Source organism: Vigna umbellata, chromosome 7 (assembly GCF_029865625.1).
Source record: "Vigna umbellata cultivar VRB3 chromosome 7, Vumbellata_1.0, whole genome shotgun sequence".
Taxonomy (NCBI): Eukaryota; Viridiplantae; Streptophyta; class Magnoliopsida; order Fabales; family Fabaceae; genus Vigna; species Vigna umbellata.
In genome coordinates this window covers 15,017,209-15,024,581 of record NC_142171.1, presented here as the reverse complement: position 1 = coordinate 15,024,581, position 7,373 = coordinate 15,017,209, and the positions used below count along the sequence as shown (strand labels likewise).

The window sequence follows — 7,373 nt, the reverse complement described above, 5'->3', positions numbered from 1 at the left end:
AATTTCCTACACTGCCACTCTTCACTAGTGGCCATCGTATTAAACCTCAACAACTGTTTGAAAGAATTTGTGTACTCGGATACAGATTTTCCCCCTTGCACCAGCTGAAGAAATTCTACTTCCTTGGCATAGCGAACGCTGTCTGGGAAATATTCTTCATAAAATTTGTTTCTAAAAACCTCCCAGGTGATAGGAGCATGAGTGTCGGCCAGGATAGCCCTCACACTCGTCCACCAGTGGTTGGCCTCACCAGTCAACAAGTACTCAGTAAACGCCAATCTGTTGTCGTCAGGACACCTCTTTGCATTATAAATCTTCTCAATGTCCCTCAGCCAATGATCTGCCTCATCAGGAAGACATTTGCCACTGAACTTGGCAGGGTGATGCTGAAGGAAACTTTCCAAACTCCATTCAGCATTTGGTTGAGCAGCGTTTGAAGAAGATGCTCCAGGCGCACCTCTAGTTGCAGCCAGGATCTCCATCAATTGCCTTTGCGTGTTTTCAGAATTGACACGCGATGCCTCCAATCCTTGCATAGCAGCTTGGTTTTGCTGCATCAGAGTGGCGTTTTGCTCCATCAGTGTAGTATTCTGTTGATGCAGTCGTTCAACTACGGTTTCCAACAACCTAGTGTTGCTGGACGTATCGGACTCATTCGGTTGGGGAGGAGGAGGAAGTCTAGGCGCCATTAGTTCTCTGAATCAGAGAAAAACGAGCGTTAGTAAAGTTCGAGAGTTAAAACAATAACTCATTAACATATAATAAGCACACAGCAAAACGTAGTGCACTCATACCTACAGTGTTCCTTAAAAGAACAAAACTGCTCTGATACCACTAATGTAACATCCCAAAATATAGTAATCACTATAATTCAGAATTAATCACAATTAACAGCAACATTAAACAGTCTTTACACAAATAACCGCTGCGCCAAAAGAATACAGCACTTATATAAATAAACAGTACTGTTCAGTAACTTACAGCAGAGTTTACAGTGTTCAGAAATCCACCAAAATACATAAAACAGATCTGCATACAAAATTCTGCAGAATTATATACAGAACTTCCAAAACTCAGTACAGAAAACATAACCTCTACTACTAATCTAATCCTACTGCTCCGATTTTACTTCAACCTCCACAAGGTTAGCATCCTCCACCTTTTCTTCGTCCAACACTTGCTCAAGGGATACACCACCATCTGCTCACATCCACAACGGATGATCATTGCATTTTGACAACACGGATTATACATGGACAATAGACAACACAATGGAAACGCAAGGGTAAGCTTATAATATTTAATTTATACAATCAACACATACATTTATATTTAAATCCACACATACATCATGCAAGCTCATCAATTAACAATCATACAGATACTTATATAATAGACAGACTGTCCGGACTGTATGAACCGTGTAGCTACAGGCGTCCTTGCACCCGAGTGGTGTAGTAACTGGGTAACACCAAACAGCTGCCACTCGAGGTAAGTCCGTTCTTACGTCGCCCATGTTAACTTATGGACTAAGGACCTCCTGCCATTCCCACGCATGACTACCCCCTTCTACTTGAAGAGGTGTATCACGGAATATCAGGATGGACCAAGCCAGCTTAGCATGCCCACAGTCATACTTTACAAAAATCAACAATCAATCATATTAGAGACGTTCCTCCTTGGAACGCTCATCATAATTCATTTCCAATAATTCATTCCACATATAATTCACCATATTAAACAGTTCACTGAATCCATATTTCCATTCTGTATTCCACTCTCTTAATTTCACGAAAGTTCATCATTTAATAAATAGAAATTTACATGTTACAGTACTCTGCATCCTTGTTTCTGAACAAGAGAAAAGAACCAAGGAACTCACCTAATACTCTTTAAAATTTATAATTTGAAAATACTGATCTTTAAAAGACATGAATGATACTTAGAAAGATTTTGAATGTAACGAGTCCAGGTAGAATCCAAAGGATAACACCAGTAAGACATTGTTTAGATAAACAGTCAATATAATTTGATTTCAGAAAACAGCACTGCCAGAAAAACGAACGTTAATTAGCAATTTGGACGAACGCCAGTTACGTTCGCTCAGAGTTCAATGGTAAGGACGAGCGTTCAATTATAAAACCGAACCCTGCTTTGAACGAACGCCAGGTAAATGACCGAGCACAATCAGAACGAACGCTGGTAAAACCCAAGCGTTATCTAGGACGAACGTTTCGATATAAGACCGAACGTCAACTTGGACGAACGTTCAATATAAGGACGAACGCTCTCTTAGAATGCACGTTCGACATAAGGTCGAACAACAATAAGAACGAACGCTCAATCATGAGGACGAGCGTCAATAAGGACGGACGCTCGACTTAAGGCCGAACGTCACTTCTTTATAAAGTTTTAAATACTTAGCTGTACTGAGCAGATCGAAAGCTCATTCACCCAATTGGGGGACGCTCGTTCTTGAGCAGAATTCATTCCAAATGAATGAATTCCAATCTAAGTCATGCTAACCAAACACCGAACGGTCTAAGACCGTCCAGTGACGAACGTCCTTTTAGCAACAGAGAATGATCAGAAATTCAGATTTTTCACACTTAGTAGAATTTTTCCCAGATTTCAATTTTTCTAACTTTATACTTTCATTTCAGATTTAATTCACTTCCAACATGTTATCATACAGTTTTCAACATCTAATTCATTCCAAGTATCCAATAACCATACTCAGTTCATGCATCATCAATTCAACATGTAATCAAATCAAATCCAACATCAAATATCATTCATCCAAGCCGTATCAGTTCATGACAGACCCATCCAAACTAGAATTCATATCAGATATCATAAACCATTCTTAACAGCTCAACCTCATAATTTTCATACATTCCAAACCAACATGCAGATCAATCACATTATCAGAAAACCAGATTTCATAACTGTGGTCATTTACACAGCTCGAACATCATACATTTAATACATGCACATCAGATCATAACACATACAGTATAAATTAAAATTATAGGCTTCCCTTACCTGTTACTGCAGTGAAATTCCAATTGTTTAAGGTTTATCTTGATCACTCACAGTTCTCTACCCAAATGAATTCACTCCACGACTTTCACTAAATCTAAAATACCAAAATAACATAAAGATCAAACCTATAACTCATTCATGCAACCAGAATTTTGATTAGCATGAACTCAATGGACAATTATGCAGAATGAGAACTTACCAGTTCAGTTCTCAATTCTGTTCGAATCAAGTTGATGTTCACGGTGCAGTGACAGTGTTTACAGTATCTGAAACAGAATTTGAGGAGATGATGAATGAGTAATTTTAGAGAGAAGATGAGAGTTCTCAGAAACTCAGATTTTTATCCTTGCATGCAACTGATACAGTGTTCCTAGAAATTTTAAGATTAGATTGTGGTTTGGAGCTTACCAGTTACAGAATCAAAAGAGGTTCGGATCAAAATGGAGCTTGCTGGCCCGTGAATGTTCCTATGGTTTCAGAAAACGGATTGGAGTTGAAGGAAGTGAGTAATGGTAGAGAGAAGATAAAGGTTCTTAGTGAGAAGTTGGAGAAGATGAAAGGTTTGGTTTTCTGAGGAAGACGAAGTGTGAGTGTGAGTGAAAGAGTTTTCTCAAAACTCAGAATTTTGAGTGGATTCCACATCAAACAAGAGAGCGTTTCATAGTCTGCCACTTGCACACCAAACCCTGCTTGGAATTCTCTCCCGTGACACTTGGCGTGTGTGCATGCACAGATTGGTGCGTTTTTAATGCACTGAGTGTGTGTGACGTGGTGCAGTTTCCAGAGAATGGTGGAGCTTGATTTCAGTGCATTGCAGGAAGAGATTTAGCAGATTTGAAGTAGGATTAAATCAACTCAGAATTATAGTGCACTAATCTGGTTTAACACAGAATTATCATTGTTTAATTATATAGGGTCTTACACAAGTACTTTCCCCAAGGGCACTCAAGAATTCATTTCTTCTTTTCCTCTGATCCTGAAGTTGACTTGGTATCTCGGTTTTTCTGCTTCGTACCTATATCATCTTATCCCCCAAATCACAGTTGTTAGTGTTTGCTGCCGCCGTTCATCGGAGTGGGTTTGTTCCTTGTAAACGCCATGCCAGGAAAAAAACCTGCGGTGGAGGAGCTAGAGGGTTTCCCTCTAACGCAGTAAGAGAAAGGAAGAGAAGAGGTGGCCAAATGTAGCTCCGGTGACGCTTGGAGTCGCCGAGGACGCCATAGCTCGTGGCGGCCGACTTCGGGGGAGACAGTGGTGGCGACGTTGCAGGGTGAAAGGTGAATTCCTCCTCGCATGCGAAAAAGGAAGAGGGGAAGAGTTGGAGCGACGACCGGCGATGGTCTCGACGGTGGGCGGAGAAGCTTGGCGCGGCAGCCAGTGGGGTCTGTGGCGGCGATCGGCACACTGATGGCGTCCTGGTTTGCGGCTAGCGGCGGCTGGTTCTCGGACCGAAGGAGGTTCTCCTTTATCGCACAAAAAAGGGGGCAAGAGAGAAGATCTGAGGCCGCGGCCAGCGGCAGCCCTAGCGGCGTTTGGGGTCACGGGTGACATCATGGACCAGGCAGAGGGCCTCTTCGCGGTGGCCGTTTGGACGGAGGCTGAGGCAGAGTGAGTGTTGAGTGGCTCTAGGTTTCTCGTCCGTGGGGAGAAGTTTGAATCTCTGGAGTGCATGTCTGAAATGAGTTGGGACATGAGAACCCCTAGGGTTTTTCCAAATCTGAGAAGTGAAAAGGGCCTTGGGCCTGATCCAGCTTAAAAAAAAATAAATAAAAAAAATAAAAAATAAAAAACATTTCTCTCATTGGCGCACCCCCCGTTTCTCACCCGCGCACCCTCTATCCATTCCTTGGTCTGGGCTCAGACCCATTCTGTTACCAAAAAAATAAAAAACGAATTTCTTCCCTGCGCCCCTTTATTCTCATTTTCGCACCCCTCTCCCCCTCTCCGCTTGGGCTTTGGCCTAGTTCGTTTTTTGTTTAGGCACTCCTGTTTCTTATTTAGCACCTCCACACCCCTTTTTATTTACTTATTATTTTACTTTTATTTTATTTTATCCTTTTACTTTTACTTTATTTTCATTATTTATTTATTTATGCTTTTATTTTACTTTTTTATTTTTTTCTCTCTTTTGTTCCCATTTTAAATATTTATCTATTTTTTCAAATGCACTTTGTAAGACCCTAGATATTTAACTCTGCAAAACACCTGTCAAATCAGATTTAATGTGATTGAACCACTCTGCCAAGCATTGAAAAACGCACCCCTGCCATTACTCAGAACATTAAAAACCCACGCACACTCTCTGCCACCCATCTGCCATGTGTCATGCTGGAACCTTCTAAAAATCAGTAGTGGAAGACAGGTGTCCGCGTGTGAATAAACGTCCGTTTGACTTGGGAAAGAGAATTTAATTTTCTGAAAAACACTCCTTCCCATTCTCTGCATGCATTCACCTTCTTCCTCAAAACTGATTTCTCCATTTTCTCCACCTTCTCTCTAGAACCAGTTCACCTTCTCTCTACTGTAATTCATTTCCTTCTCCTCCGATTTCATTTCAGAACCGTAGGAACGTTCGTCCAGCTGTGATCTTCCTTTTAGACCGAACAGAATTGGAATCTAAGCTGGTAAGTTCCCTTCTCTAGTAGTTGTCCATCTAGGGTTTCTTACGAAACCATGCTCTCGGTTCATGCATGGACTGTATTTGAGTAATCTCTAATTTTGGTATTTAGATCAAGTGAAAGTGTCTAGTGAAATTGAGGGTAGAACGCTGTAAGAGACAAACCCAACTTTTGCATTAGGGCGTACACTGCTATCCAGGTAAGGGAAGCTTATATATTTAATTTATACTTGTATGATTATATGAAGGCATGATATGGGTTGTCTGTATGAAATATATGTATATGTGCTATTCTGGATCTACATGAACGAACCCTGTTGTGCTGTTTGAATATGTCTTCTGTTGGTTGAAATGCATGTTGAATTGGACTCGTATGAAAGGTGTATGATTATAGTATAGTTGGATTTATTAATGTAATGAAATCTGTATAGTATGTAAATTAATGTGGATATGAATTTATAAAGTATGAATCGTATGAAAAATGTTAAAGTTAAGAAAGTTGGAAAATCTGGATATGATAAACTCTCCCTATGATAAATTACGTTCGTCAATCGTACGGTCTTATACCGTTCGGTTTTTCCCTGAAAAAGACTTAGAGTAGAATTCTTTCATTTGGGAAGAATTCGGTTTGAGAACGAGCGTCTTTATTTGAATTACTATGTTTGAGCGTTCGGCTCCACATAGAGTTGTCGTACGCCTTAAATTTAATAATATTTCATTAAATATCGTTCGGTCTTATACTGAACGTTCGTCCTAAATATCGTTCGGTCTTATACCGATACGTTCGTCCTAAATAGCGCTCGGTATTATACCAAGCGTTCGTCATGATTGGGGCTCGGTCATCTACCTAGCGTTCGCATTAATGAAGCGTTCGGTCTTAGATTGAATGCTCGTCCTTATAATTGATTTCTTAACGAACGTAATAGCGTTCGTCCTAAATGGCTAGTAATTGTATATTGGCGCGTTCGGTCATTGATTGGCAGTCGTCCCTTTTTAAACAAAAAGTTCCCAATGTAATTAAGTATTCCTCTTGATGTATCTTTGTCCAAGTTGAGTTAATCTTACCTCTTGGTATTTAAAATATTCTGAAATTGTTTTATTATTTTGGAGCCTTTCTGATTGTTAAAGGGTTCTGCTAAATCTGGTTTGTAACGTTCGTCCTATTCCTTCAGAAAGTTAAACGTTCGTCTTTTTAAGAGAGTGGAACATAGAATGAAAATGTTATAAATATGAAAAGTTAAGATGTTTGAACATTATATTAAATGGTTATACGATTATGGAATTTGAACGAGCGTTCCAGGGAGGAATGTCTCATATATGTGGAATAATTTGATTGGTAAAGTATGACTGTGGCTATTGCTAATGCTGGCTTGGTCCATCCTGATATTCCGTGAGTGCTCGTTCTCAAGTAGAGAGGAGTAGTTCATGTGTGGGAATGGCAGGAGGTCCTTAGTCCATAAGTTAACATGGGCGACGTAAGAACGGACTAACCTCGAGTGGCAGCTGTTGAGTGTATCCCAGTTACTACACCACTCGGGTGCAAGGACGCCTGTAGCTACACAGATCATACAGTCCGGACGGTCGTCTTATGTATATAGATATAATTATAGATGTTACATGATGTTATATGTTAAACTATGTGCTTGAGTGGAATGATATGTTCATTGTATGTGTTGAATTATAAATTAAATTATATAAGCTTACCCTTTCG

The 7,373-nt window shown here is 40.1% G+C and overlaps 1 long non-coding RNA gene across 2 annotated transcripts; it reads right to left on the bottom strand.

The window, feature by feature from the left end:
• Window positions 1-926: 926 nt before the first annotated feature.
• Window positions 927-5,132, bottom strand: LOC148195215 (uncharacterized). Of its 2 annotated transcripts, XR_015780726.1 has the most exons (4): window positions 3,454-5,058; window positions 3,245-3,311; window positions 3,046-3,139; window positions 927-1,200 (listed from the first exon to the last, which is right to left on the bottom strand). It is a non-coding gene; the product is annotated as an uncharacterized LOC148195215 (long non-coding RNA). The 2 variants fall into 2 exon arrangements; XR_015780725.1 differs by having other exon boundaries at window positions 927-3,311; window positions 3,454-5,132.
• Between the last annotated feature and the right edge of the window lie 2,241 nt (window positions 5,133-7,373).